The sequence below is a fragment of the Pristis pectinata genome, chromosome 7 (assembly GCF_009764475.1).
Source record: "Pristis pectinata isolate sPriPec2 chromosome 7, sPriPec2.1.pri, whole genome shotgun sequence".
Lineage (NCBI taxonomy): Eukaryota > Metazoa > Chordata > Chondrichthyes > Rhinopristiformes > Pristidae > Pristis > Pristis pectinata.
The window spans coordinates 82540258-82559805 of NC_067411.1; the positions used below are offsets into that span (position 1 = coordinate 82540258).

The 19548-nt window shown below is 40.1% G+C and overlaps 1 protein-coding gene across 1 annotated transcript in view; it reads right to left on the reverse strand.

Annotated features, from left to right (window-relative positions):
• Window positions 1-19548, reverse strand: part of LOC127572922 (uncharacterized) — a 55221-nt gene that overhangs the window by 29871 nt on the left and 5802 nt on the right. The window contains exons 3-4 of the mRNA XM_052020650.1: window positions 12560-12679; window positions 11764-11841 (exon numbers count right to left, since the gene is read on the reverse strand). The gene's annotated coding sequence lies outside the window, so the exon portion shown is untranslated. The remainder of the gene's footprint in view (window positions 1-11763; window positions 11842-12559; window positions 12680-19548) is intronic.

Sequence of the window (19548 nt, forward strand, 5' to 3'; positions counted from 1 at the left end):
ATTTGGCACACTTACCTTCACTGGTCAGGCCACTGGGTAAAAGAGTTGGGACATCATGTTAAAGCTTTACAAGACATTGGTGAGACTGCACTTGAAATAAACTGGAAAGGGTGCAAAAAAGATTCACAAAGATGTTACTGGAACTGGAGGGCTTGGGCTATAAAGAGAGACTGGATAGGCTGGGACTTTTTTCCCTGGAGTGTAGGAGACTGAGGGGTGACCTTATAGAGGTATATAAAATCATGAGGGGTTTTGATAAGGTCTTTTTCCCAGGGCAGGGGAGTCTAAAACTAGAGGGCATGGGTTTAAGGTGAGAAGTGAGGATTTAAAAGGGATCTGAGGGGTAATTTTTTCCACAGACAGGGTGGTGGGTATATGGAACAAGCAGCCAGAGGAAGTAGTAGAAGGTGGGTACAATTACAACATTCAGAAGACATTTAGAAAGATACATGAATAGGAAGGGTTTAGAGGGATATGGGCCAAACACAGGGAAACAGGTTGAGCTGAAGTAGACAGTTTGGTTGGCATTGACAAGTTGGACCAAAGGCCTCTTTCTGTGCTGTATAACTCTCTGACTCTATGACCTGGATGCCCTTTCAGTGAAATAAGTCACTGAAAGCTAACATTCAGGTGAAATTGACAATTAGAAAAGCAAATGGTACTTCAGTCTTTACTGCAAAAAGATTTGAGTCCAAGGTGTTTCACCATGGTTATATAGGACGTTGGTGAGACCTGCACCTAAAAAAGAATATGCTTTTTATTGAGGGAGCATAACAAAGATTCAACAGGCTGGTTCCAGGGATGGTGGGCCTGTGATATGAGAGGGGAGATTGAGTAGGGGAGGTAGAGTTAGATGACTTTATTTTTGGAGGGCTTGACAGGGGAGAAATGAGAATGTTTCCCCTGAGGATTTTTAGAACTAGAGGTCAGTCTCAGATTAAGGATTGGTCATTAGGACGGCAATGAGGAGAAAAGGAAGATGGTGAATCCCTAGACTTTCTCTCCCAGAGAGTTGTGGAGGCTTATTGATTGATTGCATTCAAAACTGAGGTTGATAGACTTTTGGATATTAGAGGAATCAAGAAATGGAGATAGGACAGAAAAATTATATCAACTCAATCTGCCACAATCTTGTCAAATGGCAGAGCAGGATTGAGGGGCTGAATATCTTACTCTTGGTCTTACCTTCTTATGTTTAGAAATAAATCAAAGCTTGACAAGGACTTCCAATCATTCTTTAATTGATATAGCATAGTTACATGGCTTGATACTGTCCACATTAACTTTGTTCCTGATATTTAAAGGGATTTAAAGGGGAGCAAGATTGGGCTGGGTGGGATGCAGAAAATCTTGTGTTCTGGAAACCAGGAAAAAAGACTCGCCATAGATCCTGTTGAATTTCCATCAGGGAGGAGCTAGGAGAGAGGCATCAGAAAGTCTGTGAGGTTTGGGGGTGGAGGGTTGGGTAGAAAGAAGGGCAGAGGGCTGAAAATCAGCATTGTCAGAGTGGAGAGATCCAATGTGTGAGTGGGCAATAAGACTGGATTCCAGGGAGTCTCTCATCATGTAAGTGGGGAAAGGAATGGCCAATCAATGAGCCAAGCAATTGAAGTCTTGGACTGTTCCTGCTGACTCAAAAGGGGTGTTGGAAAGGCACCTGTCTGTTGGATCCAGTCGTCCTCACCATCTTCAGCTGTTGGGATTGTCCCATCTCAGGAGGCTTGTCCAGACAGTGTAACATCAAATCAGAGCTAAAGTCAACCAAAATACTTAGGTGAAGTAACTGCCTCCTGGGACTGAGTTGGCCTCCTGCATCTCATTGAACCTCTACTAAAACAGGAATGGTGGATTTTGGGTGAATTGGGGTCAGGTTGAAGGCTTTTAACATCTATATATCACATCCATTTTTGGGACTTAATGTTCCTCCACCTCAGTCTTCTTCCCTTGACACAACTTGCAAGTTATGTTCTTTGTCCATAGTAGTAACGGGAAAAGTGGGTGTCAACTTCTACCTGCCTAGCAATAGTTGTAGACAAACCTGCATTAGGTGGTGCAATTTCTGCCCTCAGGCACAATCTCCCACTTCTGTCACTGCTCCGCATTTTTCCAAATCTTTAAGATGGTTGCTTTGGGGTCACTTAACATCCTCACATTTCATCAGCTGTATCCTTAACCGTAGTCAATAATTCTTCTTCCTCGTCCGTTGGATTTGAGGATAACATACTTCCACTCCATTTTTCTAGGTTCAAAGATGGCTAATAAGGCCATTGTGGAAACCACAGACTCTTCCCCAGAAGGGCTGGGAAGGGGGGGGGGGAGAGAAAGCCTGTGATTGTGGCTGAGAGAGGCCATGCTCAGAGAGAGAGAAGCTGTGACTGGAAGTGGGGCTCAGGAAAGTGGTGACTAGGAAGGGGAAGAGGCAATGATCAAGAGAGGGAGGTAGCAGCGACTGGGGAGGAAGAGAGGCAGCGAATGAAATGGGAGAGTGTCACTGTTTCACTCCCTCTCCCAACATGGCTTCTCTCCTCCCCCCCCCCCAACAATCACCACCAGTCTGCCCCCCTTTTGTGACCTTTCCTCCCCCCAAATCGCAATCCCCTCCTGACCATGACCTCTCTTCCCAGTCCCCACTACGGCATCTCTCTCTGCATCCAATCAATGGCGACTCTACCTCACTCCCTGTTATGGCAAATTTCCTTACTCCTGATTACATTCTCCCTCTGAACTTAGTCTCTCTCTGACTGCTCCCTACTGTGGGTATCTCCTCCTCCCCTTGGGGCTTACCAGTCCCTTCCCATCACAACTAATCTTGATTGCAAACTTCCTTGCCTATCCAAAATGTCTGCAATAGATCCCAGCTGTGATCTCCTGCCTTCCAGAGACCAGTAGATTAGCAGCATGATCTACATTGCAACCTTCCTGTGGTGATGGTGGGTGGAGGGCAGTGCTTTGGCCAATGCCCTTTTGCTGAAACATTAATGATAATGTCTGACTGCTAATTTTTCCCCAGCATTTTTAGCTTAGGTTACTAAGGTGCAGAATGATTTTGACAGAGAAGTGGGAAGTTATATAGAGTAGATATGGGTGGCTGGGAGGGAGAAAAACAAAGCAGGAACCAGAGTAAAGAAGAAAGCAGAACTAAAAGCAGCAGCATTGTAAACTACACATGCCACATAATGACAGATCTACTCTAGCAAACTGTAATTCTCATTTCTAACATTTCCTTTGATTTTATCTGTAACTGGAATTCCACATCAGCTTCTGGATGATGAAAAGAATTATTTCTTGTACATTGTTGTATACCTTTCGCGAACTTACATCGAAAAGCTGCTGGTTGCATTGAGGTAACAGAAGTTCCCTCTGAAATGAATCTGCGTATAGTCTCCTACCGGTTTTGCAATTATATCATCAACATTCCTGCATGTTTCAGGGAGTGGGAGTCAATCCTACTATTATCAAAACAATTTTCACTACTTAAGATTAGGACTGTGTGGGTGTATTTTTTTTTAAATCATGTATTTAAAAAAAGGCTACTGAAATACCAAGGGTAATGAGGAAATATCTTACCATGTGGTAAGAGGGGCTGACAACTGATGAAAGTTTCTTTAGCTTAGATTTTAGTGGCAGGTAGGGCCTATGCTGAGAAGGGCTGCAGCAAACAGCAAATTATCCAGATTTTTTTCTGCAGTGTAAGACACAGGAGAATTTAATTCCTGGGCCTCATTTGCAGTTGTGGGGTTGCAGTTAGTGGCGAAAACCAGACTTGAGGAGCACAAAGGATTCCTCAAGGGACTGGAGTTCACAACTGCTATCCCTGGCCCTTGTGCTTCCATGAATCAGTACCTGGGTGATGAAAACATGAGCTAAGATAAATGGAGAAGGGAGTCCAGAGACAATCATTGTTGAAGGTAGGGAAGGTAGAAACAAGAGGATAGAAATCAGGAGGATCATCTAACAACTTATTGTTTAGGTGCTAATTGTGTAAAATTTGCTTTTATACAGAATAGATAGCTTCTAGGTGAAATCCTGATGATCAAGAAATTGGACTGAGCACTTCCATGCCTGTTTAATATTAACATGCTTGACCTTTTCCTGGAGTCAGGTATGCATCTATGAATCCCATTACCCATGTAATTCCATAAACTAGAGCTTAAATCTCCACATTATGAACATTGTGGAACTTTCACTTGAGCTAGGAGCTAGCATGCGGCTTTTCTTGCTTCCTACACTCTGTTGACGTGGGGAGAAATGACTACTGTCTGCTCAGATGGCTTCCAAAGCCCATGGAGTGTGCTCAAATTAAGAGTGAGTGCTTTCTCCAACATTAATCTGCTGAGGGGAAAGTGTATTCCACAGAGAGTGGTTGATATCTGGAACTCGCTGACAGAGAAGGTGATGGAATCAGATACAATCACTACATTTGAGGGACAATTAGACAGGCACTTGAATAGACAAGGCCAAAAAGGATATGAACCTAATGTAGGCAAATAGAATTAGTATAGACTGGCAAAAAGGTCAGCAGGGACATGATGGGCTGAAGGACCCATTTCTGTGCTGTACAGCTCTATAACTGCCATTCCACAAAACTAACTCCCAATGCTGCCACAGTCGATATTTCACCTTAACTGGCCCAAAAGCCCATAATACCACCTTCCTAGCCATACAAGTCTAATCCATAAAGACACAAGAAAATAGGAGCAGGATTAGGCCACCTTGTCTCTCAATTTACTTCACCATTCATGACTGATCTGCCCCAGGCCTTAATTCCTTCTCCGTGCCAGTTCCCCATAGCCCTCAATCTCCTGATCTATCAAAAATTTATCAACCTTCGCCTTAAATATTTCTGATGATGTCACCTCAACAACCCACTGGGGTAGGGAATTCCAGAGGTTTACCACCCTCTGCAAGAAAAAATTCCTACGCACCTCAGTTTTAAATAACACCCCCACGTCCACTTCCCCACCCCCCCTTTTATCTTGTAACTATATTCCAGACTCTCTCATTAGTGTAAGATCACTATTCATTCCTCTAAATCACAATTGATTGCTTGGAGTAGGTATTCTTGGTTTTATAAGTTAAAATGTACTAACTAAATACATGGGTGAAAGGACTCATAATAACTAGATCAACTCATTTATAATTTTCAAGCAAATATGGGAAGTCACCTAACTGGAGATGGATTAGTGAATTTCCATCAGTGTTCTCCTGTTGGTCGATCCTATACTCTAGGAAAAGAGCCCCAGACATCAGAACATGGTAAAAACAAAGGTTGTTTACTCAGTGTCTTATAGTGTTTAAGTCATTAAATATAAAAACTCAGTTAATGCTATTGTCTATAGTTAGTTATTTTGTGACACTGAGTGGGAGTAACATCTGCACCACGGTTGAAGGGTATTGCTAATAAGATGCCTTGATACTGGGTTTGGAGGCTGCAGCCAGAACCAATCAATAAACCTGTCGTTCCTGAAGTATTGAGAATGATCATCTTTTCAAGATGCTTGTCACTGAAGATTTGAAGAAGGGAAAAATCTCTCTGATGAGGCATGATGCTAACAAAAGCTTGAATGCGAATTGCAATCAACTTTTTCGGGGGGAGGAGAGAAGACAAATATCTATGAATGTGTGTGCTTGAATTTAAGATAACTAGACCTTATTCCAGTCAACACATAATAGTTGTGTGGCATGCTTATTAACTATTGCAATCCACTCTATTCATTGATTAAGGAGTCAGAAATGGCATATCTCTGATGCCAGTTAAAGGTAGCCAGCATCTTTAAGATAGGACACAGACCATTTCTGCAGACAGTACTGTATATATTAATGATTAATACAAATACTACTTAGCACCTGAAGAATGTATTCAAGGGAGTGCCACAGTAAGACTTTGGTGACTGAAGACTTCGATATCAATGGTGATTAAAAAGGGAGATGTCCAACAAGTTTTAGTCAGAAAGATAGAGGGCAGGGGTTATGATGTAGGAACACCAAGGCCCAAGAGGGATTTAAACAAAAGATTTTTAAATTACTGACTTCGATAAAATTAACTTTGTTCCTAGTAATTCTGGCATTTATTGCACATAGCTGGTTTTTCTGAGAAAGTGGTGGTCAGTTGAACAGAGGCAGAAGAAGCCAATATAACAAAGGTGGAAGGTCTTTGTCATGGAGACTCCATAAGGAAGACACTCAAACAGTGTTAAACAATACCTGGAGGCAAAAAAGAGTTTGGTTAATTTTAGAAGGTGTCAAGGGAAGTTGATGGAGACCTGAAGAAGATAGCTTCAGTTTCCCCAATATCTAGTTGGGAAAAGGTTGGATGCAACATTGTGTTCTGCTAGTATAGCACTTTGTTGAGTGAGGTTTTGAAGAGGTAAAACAAGGTATCATTGGCATATATATGGACACTGACCAAATATTTGTGGACAATGTTGTTTATGGGTAGAATATAAATGCAGAAGAGGAACGAGATATGTTTGTGAGACTCCAGAAATATTAGAGTGGAGGTGAGGTTACAGTTAAGTAAAAAGAACAAAATGTGGTGCCAAGAAGTGGCAGTTGTACTGTGGTGGGAAGTGGAGGGGGATTGTTTGTGAACCGGTGTGAAAAATGTGGATGAGGAGGAATAATGAATCAATCACAAGGAATATCATTCAGACTTTGGTGAAAGCTAGTTTGGTGTTTGGAAGAGGCAGAAAACCAACTGGAGTGTTTGAACAGGGAAATGAAGAAACAATGGGCTCCAAGCTCAGATGTGATAGGTTTCCTGGCTAAGAAAGGAAAGTTGCTGTTTGAATAATCGTTAACATGGGCAGAAGGACCAAGGTGTGCTCATAAAGAACTGATGATGATACCTGTCAATGCAGAAGGAATGTAAAATGAAACTTTAGAATCGGAAAAGGAAAATAATGGAAAAGTTGATGGACTGAATGGAATTTTTTCTTTCCAACTTACTTTGATTCCTACCCAAGGCATTTACTACAGTAAAAACCAAATGCCATTACAGAAAGCTATTAAATGCAATCACACAAAAGGAGGGAGGTACACTGAAGTTAAATCCATAATTCAAGTTGCCTCCCACATTAAATTTCCCAAACAAAAATCATACTGAAGTAAAATTAACCAGATCAAAATTATTTTTCAGCACCATAGGCCACTATGATATTTTCCCATTGGGAGCTGTTGGTGATGGACAATACTTACCCTGATCAGCTATTTGTGGTGGGTCTTCTTGTTTATCTAAAGAAGAATGTGGATTGGAGAATACTGATCCGGCTTGTTCTTCAGTAATTGGATCCAGCACTGCATTAGGCTTACATTTCAAAATAGAAAATATAAGGTGTACATGAAGGTCAAAGATGTGTACCATAGAAACATTGTTTTTTGGAAGAGTTACTTTCAGCCGATCAATGAGAAGAATTTATAATTCTTCAGCTCAAAACTATTTTCAGAGGCTTAGGGACATAAGGACTGGGTGAACAAACTAAAAATATATTGAAAAGCAGACAGAAGTTTTATAAACAGCAATTGTAATATATCATGTATGATCAGAATACTACATGGTGTTATCATATTAAATTGTTTTTGATTGGTGTTTTGGTTTGTCTGATGTTTTGATAATCATTTCCCACTTTTATCTGGAATAAGTCCCTCTTGCAAACTTCTACTCCAAGGAAAATAGATCTTGTCTATCCATTCTTCCTTCATAACTGAAAAGCTCCATCCCAGGCAAGTTCCGGTGAATCTCCTCTGGACCCTCTCCAGTACAATCATGTCCTTCCTATGGTGTGGTGACCAGAAATGCACACAGTACTCCAGCTGTAGCCTCATCAATGTTTCACAAAGTTGGTCCATAACCTCTTTGCTTTTATAAACTATGCCTCGGCTAATGAAGGCAATTTCTTTTTTTATTTACAGCGTGGTAACAGGCCCTTCCGGCCCAACGAGTCCGCGCCACCCATTTTAAACGCAAATTAACTTACCCCTACGTCTTTTTGCAATGTGGGAGGAAACCGGAGCACCCAGAGGAAACCCACGCAGACACGGGAGAACGTACAAACTCCTTACAGACAGCGATGGGAATCGAACCCCGATCGCTGGCGCTGTGATAGCGTCGCGCTAACCGCTACGCTACCGTGCTGCCCTGCTACGCTACCGTGCTGCCCCTTATTATCCTTAACCATCTTATCCACCTGTGCTGCCACTGTCAAGGATCCTTCAATTTGTCTGCCAGGGTCCCCCAGTCCCTCAATACTTCATATGGTCTTGCCCTTATTCATCTCCCCAAAATGCATCAATTCAGAATTGTCATCTGCCATTGCTCTGCTCATCTTACCAGCTCATCAATATTGTTCTGTATCTGAAGACCACCTCACAATCCCCTAACTTTTATGCCATCTGTGAATTTACTAACCAAACCTCCTTCACTCACACCCAAATCATTTATAGAACATAGAACATTACAGAACAGTACAGGCCCTTCGGCCCAAGATGTTGTGCTGACATTTTATCCTGCTCTAAGATCTATCTAACCACATAGCCCCCCATTTCTCAATAATTCATGTGACTATCTAAGAGTCTCTTAAATGTCCCTTATGTACCCGCCCCCACAACTTCTGCCAGCAGTGCATTCCATGCACCCACCACTCCCTGTGTAAAAAAAAAACTACCTCTGACATCCCCCTTGTACCTTCCTCCAATCACATTAAATTTATGCCCCCTTGTGTTAGCCATTTTCGCCCTGGGAAAAGGTCACTGACTGTCCACTTGATCTATGCCTCTTATCATCTTGTACACCTCTATCAAGTCACCTCTCATCCTCCTCTCCAAAGAGAAAAGTCCTAGCTCACTCAGTCTATCCTCATAAGACATGGTCTCCAATCCTGGCAGCATCCTGGTAAATCTGCTCTGCATCTTTTCTAAAGCTTCTACATCCTTCCTATAATGAGGCGACCAGAACTGAACACAATACTCCAAGTGCGGTCTGACCAGAGTTCTATAGAGCTGCAACATCACCTCGCGGCTCTTGAAATCAGTACCCTGACTAATGAAGGCCAACACTCCATAACACCTTCTTAACAAGCCTATCGACCTGTGCAGCAACCTTGAGAGATCAATGGACGTGGACCCCAAGATCCCTCTGTCCCTCCACACTGCTAAGAGCCCTGTCATTAACCTTGTATTTTGCCTTATGTATATAATAAGCAGTAGGGGCCCCAGCACCACTGGTCACAGACTGCTAATCACAAAAACAACCCTTTATCATCACCCTCTGCCCCCGGTTACCAAGCCAGATTTGGATCCAACTTTTTTATTGGCCCTGGGCCTTTTGGACCTTTCATATATGGTGACATAGGAATGCTGTGCTGCACCAGAGGGTACTGTCGATTTATTCACATCCTAAGATGTTAGCTCACTATATAGTGGTCTTCCTCACAAAGGTCATATAAAACAAAGGTGTTAACAGTGGCAGCCTCTCCTCTCAACATTTGTTAGTGCCAATTTGAATCTAAGGAAAAACCTGCCAGGGGTGGTGGTGGAGACAGATATGATAAAGGCACTTAAGATGGTCTTAGACAGGGAGATGAATATGCAGAGAACAGAGGGATACGAACCATGTGCAGGCAGAAGGGATTAAGTGTCATTAGCTTTATTAGTTTAGCACAACATCATGGGCCAAAGGGCCTGTTCCTGTGCCGTACTGTTCTACGTTCTATATTCTATGTCTATTTTCAGGAGATGAGAATGGGCCAATTGTGAGGCAAACATATTAAGTACTCTGGACCCATAAAATGTGTGCTCACAGAAAATGGCATGTGGTAATAATGTTTCCTATATATTAAAACATGTGAACTGCCAATGTATCTTTGGAAACTTGATGGGACAAAACCTAGTACAAAAAATTGATTCAGTGCAAATCAATGTCCCTGGATCTTTGCCCTATATTGTACAAGTGTCCCAGTAATCAAATTCTGTTATTTTGTAACAGCGCCACCAGACCAACAATGAGCACTGAGTAGAGAAACAGGCTTTTCATTTTTAAAGTACTGTAACTATTGGGACAGGTCTTCTACCAATAGAGCAATTCCTGAGATTAGGCTGTAGGACACCTTCCAGCAGAGCATCGGGCTTAAGACACCGGATCTACATGAGGCTGCACCAACTTCTTCATTCTTCCCAGCTCTCTGGCTAGAAAGTTTACCCCGAGCATGTCCCAAGGTTAACTAGGTCAAGGGCAACAGCCCTATAAAAATTAATGGGAGAAACTGGCTTCTGGCAGAAAGGTATGCATAGCTTTTTATTTGAGTTAATTAAGTTAAATGTTTCAAGTAGTTTTAAGCGTATTTGTGTATTTTAGTCTTTTAACTTCTAAGAGCCTCTGAATATAATTTTGATTGTTTAGCATTGTTTCTATATTTATAACCAGCCCTGAGCAATTTGAATGTAAATGTCAAAGGTATTTGGCTTTAATAACCAATTAGTCTGCAGGCAGGACCTCAATGACTGCAAAAACTCTTCCATCACCTTAGCTGGCCACTCATTCTGGGAGAGGTCATCCACTGCATTGGTGTGCAGGTCTGTGCCGAAATGCTAGAAGCCGGGCAACCTTCCCCTCAAAGGTCATGCAGTTTGATGTTCACTTGCTTGTTTCTTCAGTTCCAATTATGTGGGCTTGAAATGTCCTGTGCCTGCCTCAAAATATGTGGATACATTCTAGATCAAAGCATAACTGTTTAAATTCTACATAGATCTTTCAGCCAAAGCTCCCTCTCCTGAAACTGAGTTAAAAATCCTCAGCTCATCACCAAATCACTCCATGGTCCTACCTGAACAACCACCTCCTGCTGTAAGTCCTGCTGCACCTTACATTCCTCTGGCTCCAGATTAGTAATCGTCCAATGCATTTTACGTTTCACCACATCACTCACTTGGCCTCTGGGAATTCTCTCATTCAACTATTTTGTCTTTCTACCTCCCTCCCTTCAAAAGCCTCCAAGAAATCCATTTCTCTGACTGCACCTTCAATCTCTCCCCATCTAAATTTCCTCCTGTCCGCTGGTTAGCCTACCTCCTGTCCTCTTAAGTATTCTGAGATATTCCTTCTTTTGTGATAAATGTTAGGTAAGTACTTTTATCTATTTCTTATCGAGTTCAACAGATGTAACAGTACACCAGACGATAGGATACCCATGATAGATTTTTGATCTTTGTGGAACGTGGAAATACTAAACAAGGTGAAAGGATGCATCCAAAGAAATCTAGACTGTCTAAATCCATCTGTTAATGGGAACTGTGGAACACGTCATGCAGAAGATCTACGGACTATAAGACATCTTACCAAATGTGTATTGGGTTGGGGGAGCTGGTACAGGGGAGCAGATTTTTCTTACAATGATATAAAAGGCAGATTACGTAGCTTTTGTTGTGTTATAAGTGTTGCTTATTTGTATATCAATGCATACTTTGTTATAGAAAATAGTTAAGTTAGTCTAATTTAAGAGACCAATGTTACTGTTTTTGCTCTAGAGACTTTGCAAGTGCTTATTCAGTACAATGATCCTAATACCAGATTCTGCCACAATCAACACAATGCAAATGTAGCAAGAAACATTAACTATTCAGTTAGCTGGGAATGTAACAGTTCCATTCAGCATTTAACTACATAACATATAACTGAAACACATCTTAAGTTCTCTCTAGGGCCAAATGGATGTTACTCTGTTTTAAAAGACAAAGAAGAAAAATGATAAGAAGAAGAGTGTTCATTACCTTGACAGTATGTGTTGACTGCACTGATTCGTCATCTGCCAAAGTGTGTACACTGGCTTCTCTCTCATCTGGGGACCTCTGTAACACAAAGTAATTGATCAAATTAGCTCAAATATCCATCCCCCAAAGATCATTTAACCAGGATAGCTTATTAGTTCTGTACAGATATCACTGTTCTGAGAGAAATGCCTGACATATTAAAACTCTCATTAAAAACTAACAGAGTCTGAACAGAATTTGACCTTTTTGGAGATTTCCACCCATCATGCAAACTGGTACTCAATTATGGTTTGCTACATACACACCCTTGGGAAAGACAGTGCTGAAATATTTTCTATAACTTATTACTGTATGTAGCATCATTGATGGCACAGACAATCTGACATGCAAGCATATGATCGTAAATATTTTGAATAACCATTGATTTGTGTTAAGTCAAAAAGAAAGTCAATTTAAAAAGCATTAGAATACACTATTAATGAAGCACATTTTCAGTCCTGATGTACATTTCCACAATTTTATGTTGTCATAAATAACAAGTTCCATTAAGGTTTAGATTTGTTTCAAGCTGCCTGTCATTATTATTTTACAATGGTTGTCAAAAACTGCATAAAACACCTCAGCCCTTTGTGAAAGCTTGTCATTCAGAACATTAGCACACAGTAGAAATAAAATACTTAAGCTTAAAGTAAGAACATTTTGTATAAAGGAGCTAAAGTATAGAAAGATTAAAAAAAGAATGACAATTTTTCGTAGTATCTCTAATGTGTGTAAAAAAGCCTATTAAGCCATGTACCAAAACATTATGATATCCTTGGCTCAGATAATGCTGAATATCCAGAATGGTTTTGCTGTGATCAGTAGATATCTGAGGTTTCAAGGCTTTGTCAAGTTGTTCATTGAGTTGTCGTCTCTCCTGCCAACAAAAAAAAGAATTGATCTTAAAAAACTTCCAATACAATAATATTTCCACTATATTCAATTTAAGCAGTGAACACAAGATTTAGATTATTTATGAGTTTGAAAACAAAAAATTAAACTGCTAAATTTGCCATTATTTACTGTAGAAATGGGAAATTGTTCAGATCACCTCTGTTCTCTCAGGATTATGCTTTGAAAAATGTGGCTGCTTATTCACGTAAATGAGCTTTGCCCTGTGCCTTTAACAAAGTGAGTAGGGACAGCTCTTTAGGTACATCCTGGACTAGATGTTCTTTGCCATAAAGATGTGATGGGGAAGCTGATAATTGCATATTTTTCAGGATGCATCAACAGCATTTTATAGTGTTTGATGTCCTTCTGTGTAAAACATAGCAAACCCCTGGCAAATTTGAAAATGATGTTAAACCTGAAAATATTTTCTCAATAATGCTATCTAAAAATAAAAAAAATCAGAGCATTTCAGATTTGTCTAAAATGACCTGCCAGTTCCGTATAACCAATTCTGCTTTCCAAAGGTTGTTATATCATGTCCTTCTGTAGTTTTATATTATTTTCATTACCTATATTCCAAACATGTTCCTGTCTCTGAAATACTATGTATCTGAGTATGTGATGATGGTGGTCTTTACTGGTCTCTTTACAGGAAACATCTTGACATAATGGCATGATACAGGAATTGTGTAAACTTGATTGAAATGGAATCCACAGATATTAGCCTATTATTGGAAAAGGTTAGAAATCCACATTGAATTTACACTGCAAATACTCCTAAACAATGGCTGGATATGTTGGGATACAATTTCCCACACATCAGCTTTTACATTGTAATACCACCTGAAGAAAAGATTGGATTTGTTGGAATAAGGACGCCCACAGGATGGACTTTAAATTCTGGCCAGGGATATGAGCCACCCAGCTCCAAAAGTCCCAAAGAGAAGCCCAACTGTGAAAACCAATCCTCATTAGCAAAGGCATCAATGGAAATCCAGTGGTCCCCCAAAGCAAAACTACAATTCCTAACTGAAGGAGGCAATAGATCAAACTAAAAAGGTGTTCCATTATCAGGTGTCTTCCACCTGCAGCTCACCTTTTATTCTACAATTGCTAATAACGTGCAAGATGTCAATATGTGGCTTGCTTCAATGCTAAGCCCGTGAGGGTGTGGTGGCGCACATGTTAGTTATGATCACTGATTGTTAGAGACTGTTGATAAGTCTGTGATGGCTGTGTGGTCCATTAGGCAGTGTCTAAGATCAGATGTACAATTAGTGAAATGTTGTACTTGAAGATGCTTTTGACATTAATGAGAAATCACTGAACATCTTGCAACATTGCACCCAGTCCCAAAGTCTGCTGACATTGATCGATCACCATAGACATCTTATCCCACTGCCTTTGCAACACATGCCTGGAGAGCCTCCTAGTCAAGTGTGAAGCAGGACATTTTTCTTCCTTTACCTCCTCCATCAAGGCTTGTGGTACAACATTGGAAGACCAAGTCACTATTCTTGAATGCCTCTTTTGTCAGAATGAGTTTGAGTTTTTGCTGCAACAACAATGCACTCCCCATTCAAGCTATTAGCTGACTTTAAGTAGCATAAGTTAGTATTAATTGACGCTGGAGAATAACATTGTGGGGTCACCTGCTGCATTGACAAACCAATTAACAGCAGAGTTAGTACTGGTTACATGCAGTAATCCTGTAAATGATTAGGCAGGGCAAAGTCTGTGTCCTGCCTCCCAGGCAGCAAATGGTTCAGATTAATTGACCATTGCAATACCTACACCCATTTTCAGGGACTACTTAGTATATTCAAAAAGCATGAGAAACAACTGAAGCATTTCATTCCAAATATTCAAAAAAGTTAGATAAATATATCAAGATTAATTGAGTTCCCTTCATGGGTAAAGAGTGCATTCATGCTGGGCAAACAGTCTAAAATTCCTTTGTCTTTTAACTCAATTTCAGTAATCAGTGTGTTGTGGGAGCAGCTTATTCATAGAGTGTATGTGAACTCTCTGTATACTTAACATCTGCTTTCACTACAGTGACTATCAAAAGTCAATGCTACACATGTTTTTCATTTTTCTAACATTCTTAAAATTTGAATGAACTGTAGTTCGATATGACCTTCTCAGTAAATGTTATTTTAACACACTGATAATTTCATCCATGTAGGAACTGTAGGAGGTAACAGTTTGCTATTGAAGCATTTTAGAGCCACTACATCACCTAACCATTATAAGAACATATGAACTAAAATGAGGTGAAAACCATCTGTCAGTATGTGCCTGCTTCCTCATTCAATAAGCTCACTGTCAATCTTTTGCCTCAGCACCCCTTTTCTGAACCAACCCCAAATCACTTGAGTTGAGTCCCTCAATAGCCAAAAATCTGTCAATTTCTGTATTGAATATATTTAGAAACTGAGCCTCCACTGCTCTCTTGGGTAGAGAATTCCAAAGATTTGCCATGATCTGGTGATGAAATTTCTTCTGAATGGCCACCACCCTTACTTTAAGACTGTGACACCCCAGCCAGGGAAAACATCATCCCTGCATCTAATTTGTCAAGCCCCATAATAATTTTGTATGTGTCAATGAGATCACCTCTCATTTTTCGAAACTCAAGCAAATATAGGCCCAGTCTGCTTAACTTCTCATATAAGAAACTCAATGTCCTGGGAAACAACGTAGCAAAACTTTACTGCACTCGCTGCATTGAGAGTGTATCCTTCCTTCAGTAGGGAGACCAGACTTGTACACAATACCCCAGGTACAAACTCACCAGGACCCCACATATTTGGAGAAGGACACATTTTGTTTTCAAATCCTCTTGCAATAAAGATTGGTATACCGTTTGATTTCTAATTGCTTCCTGTATCTGCATGTTAACTTTAGTGGTTTAAATACATGGACTCACAGGTCCAGCTGGACGCCAACACTTTTCAACCTCTCACCGTTTCTATATTTTTCACCTCATATTTTTCTACATTATACCCCATCTGCTCATTCACTTAACCTGTCTTTATCCTCCTGTCGAGTGTCTATATCCTCCTCACAGCCTACACCGTCACCAAAATTCAAAGTGGCACAGGGGGACATCTAATAAAGCTGCTGCCTCACAGCTCCAGTGATCTGGGTTTCTGAACTCCAGTGCTGTCTGTGTGGAGTTTGCACACTCACTTGGGTTTCCTCCCACATCCCAAAGACATGTGGATTGGTAGGTTGATTGGCCACTGTAAACTGGCCCTGGTATGTGGGTGAGTGGTAGAACCTGAGGGCAAATTGAAGCTATTGAGGGAATAAAAATGGGATTAGTGTAAATGGGTGCTTGATGGTTGGCGTGGACTTGATGGGCCGAATGGTCTGTTTCTGTGCTGTTTGACTCCATGGGTCATTCCTTGACTCCTTCAAATTATTCAGTTGGATTGTGAACAGCTGGGGTCTTAGCACCGATCCCTTGCAGATCTAACTTGAAACGCATTTCTCAGTGTTTGCAGATTCACAAGCAACCTTAAAGAAATGTACATGTCTTTTTTTAAAATTCAGAACACTGGAATCAGCAGATTATTGGTTTTCTTAGTAAAGTTGTCATTTGCAAGTTTAAGAGTTAATGAGATACATAAATTTGAAAACTTCTGCCCATCCTTAAATTTAAACCCAAATATTTCCTAGCTTGCACCTCCCTAAAATTGCTGAATTCAAAATTAAATAGAGGTTAAAGTTATCAGGGAGGAGTTAGTAAGTGTCATGAAAATAACAATAATCATTTGACCCTATTTTTGCATTTTTGTTCTTCAAAGTAAATTTATGTAGGAAGAAATCAGATGCTTGTGGTTTCTGCAAATGACAAGTAATATCACTCCAATCAAATACTTTCAAAAATATGTCAAATGAGGATATGTGTGGAATCAAAAGCCACACTGCTTTATATATCTGTACAGTTAATAACTTACGTTAGGCATTGCAACTGTCACATTCTTTCTGTGAACTTCACGTTTGATAAATTAGCAGCAGACCCATATCAGACAAAAATTGGAAGAGAAAATATATAACAGATAAAATCCAATTACTCATAACTTTATATCAGCTATTTATATCAACAAACAATATCTGAACTTGTTTTATCCTATATTCTACTTTTTGGTCTAACTACATAAATAAAAGCAAACATATTTTCATGTCCTTTTCATGAAACATGGTTTAAAATGATGTGGACCTGCATTTCAGATTTTAAACTGGATTTAACCACATAATATTGCAGGGCTGCCCTGAGGGTGAAGCTAACAGAAGTATTGAGTTCAAATAGAGAAAAGTGAAGGCCTAAGTTAGCAAAGCTTTAAGAGTATATTTGCAGTTAATATTGAAAATACATGAATTTATTGGACATTACAATTTATTAACCAAGGATATATCACAGTTCAATTCCAACTAATTTCAGCCTAAATGGAATGAATTACACAGAGAAATTAGGTCATAGAAACAGGTCTTTTATCCCAAAAAAGCCCACATTGTAATTCAGCATCAGCTAAAACTAGGATCTCCCGGTGGCCAGCCATTTTAATTCCACTTCCCGTTCCCACACTGATATTCCTGTCCACGACCTCCTCTATTGCCAAGTTGAGGCTAGACACAGATTAAAGGAACAGCACCTTATATTCCATCTTGGTAGTCTCCAACCCGACGGCATGAACATCAATTTCTCTAACTTCCAGCAACCCCTCCCCTGTGTCCCCCTATTTTCCCTTATCCCACCGGCCCCATCACCCCTTCTTTTTCCCTTCTCCCACTCTCTCGATCTGCCCATCACCCACACATTCCTCCCTCTGGTTCCGCTCCTCACCTCCTTCACTTTATTTCATGGTCCCCTGTCCTCTCCTATCAGATTCCATCTTCTTCAGCCCTTTGTCACTTCCACCGATCACCTCCCAGCTTCATAGATCATCCCCACTCCCCCCCTCCCTCACCTGCCTATCACCCCCATCTCACCTGGATCTACCTATCACACACCAGCTCTTGCTTCACCTCTCCCCCCCACCTTTATATACTGCCTTTGCCCTCTTTCTTTCCAGTCCTGATGAAGGGTCTCGACCCAAAATGTCATCTTTCCATTTCCCTCCATAGATGCTGCCTGACCCACTGAGTTCCTCCAGCACTTTGTATGTTGCTCCAGATTTCCAGCATCTGCAGAATCTCGTGTCTCGGCTAAAACATTGTTGTCTTTATCCCAACCACCTATGGTTTCATTTACCTATTATCCAGTCTGTTCTCATTTATATCAGCTATGATGGCTTGCATTTAAAATTGTCTTTTTCAAGTTTATATCCATTTGTATAATTCCTTTCTAATACTTACAACCCCTTTCAGCTCCACACAACCCCAAAAATTCTTCATTATCTCCCTTCATCCCACAATCAGCAGCCATGCCTTGAAACTTTATTCTTCTCTTTTACATACACTGAGGCAAAATACTCATTAGAAATTCTTGCAAATTTCTGTGTAATCTCCAGTAATTTACTCCCATTTCCTCTAAGATGACCCACATTTTGAAAATCCCCAGCTACAGAACTCAGTCTCCCAACATTCCTTAAGTAATGACCAACCAACATCATGTGATTGAAAACTACTCCTCTACTTCTAAAATGTCCTCTCTTAGACCAAGATTTTGGTCAGCTCACCTAATGTTTACTATTTCTGCTCACCATCATTTTTGGTTAATTGTGCCTCAGTGTGCAATATTCATTTGCATTAAAGGCAGAGGGCAAACCAAAAATCATTAAATTGCAGTAATTTATCATGCATAAGTAGGCTGTTTGGCCTATCTTGTCCATGCAGGTCAAAAAATCCACATACAGCCCTGATTTCATACACTCTCTTTCCTTATCCCCATTTTCAGCTCTAATTTGTTTACCCTTCTGAGAATGCTCTAATAATGTTACCTGATCAAAAATGTTCAAAAGGATCATGTATATTATCCCCTCTGTACTTTCCTCCCTCTGCCTTATTTGTCATCTCCTCCAATAAATAGACCTTGCAGATGATATCCTTTCTCTAATAGGTCCATCCTTAATTAAAGATTTCAAATACTTTCACTGCCACTAAAATATTTAGTCAGATTAACTGCCTTTTTTTTTTACAAATTACATACTTTTCAATCCCCTGCCATACTTCACATTTCATTATTATATTGAAATTTCATTTCTTGAGTTTTTGCTAGTTTCTTTCGGAAGTAATTCATGCTTGGCACCTAGTCCTCCTTCAACTTTAACCAACTTCTCAAAAACATTTTGGAACCTGTAATATTTCACATCCTGCCTTCATTTACTGCATGATTTGTGCAAATATTAAAGAAATATATTGGTTAAATATCATTGTTAATTTCCATTATTCTCTAGTAACTCACCATCCTCTCTTCTCAAGAGATCCAATTTTAATAGTCTGGCTTTGTTTTCTCATAGTTTTTCTTATTTTTACCATAACTACAGGCCCCATGCCCTCACTTCTTAACCTTAGTTGGATTTTAAAATCACAGCATTCCAAAATGAAGCAATGCTACATATTTATCCTGTACCTTATTATCTTTTTAAGACAGTTCCCATTTTTTGCCAATTGCTATTTTTACCTCCCTTTTGCCAACTTTCTCCTCAGATCCCCTTTTCCTGCAAAATATGCCCTGTTTCAACAGGTCTTGTTTTGTACTTTTTTTTGCTTTCTGCTTACATTCTAAGGTCATTGCTCCCAAGGTACTCACGACATTTAACAGTTATCTAATCTATTCTGTTACTCATAACTAGACCGTGGCAGTTAATCCAACTTTCAATCAATGTTACCAACTTGCCT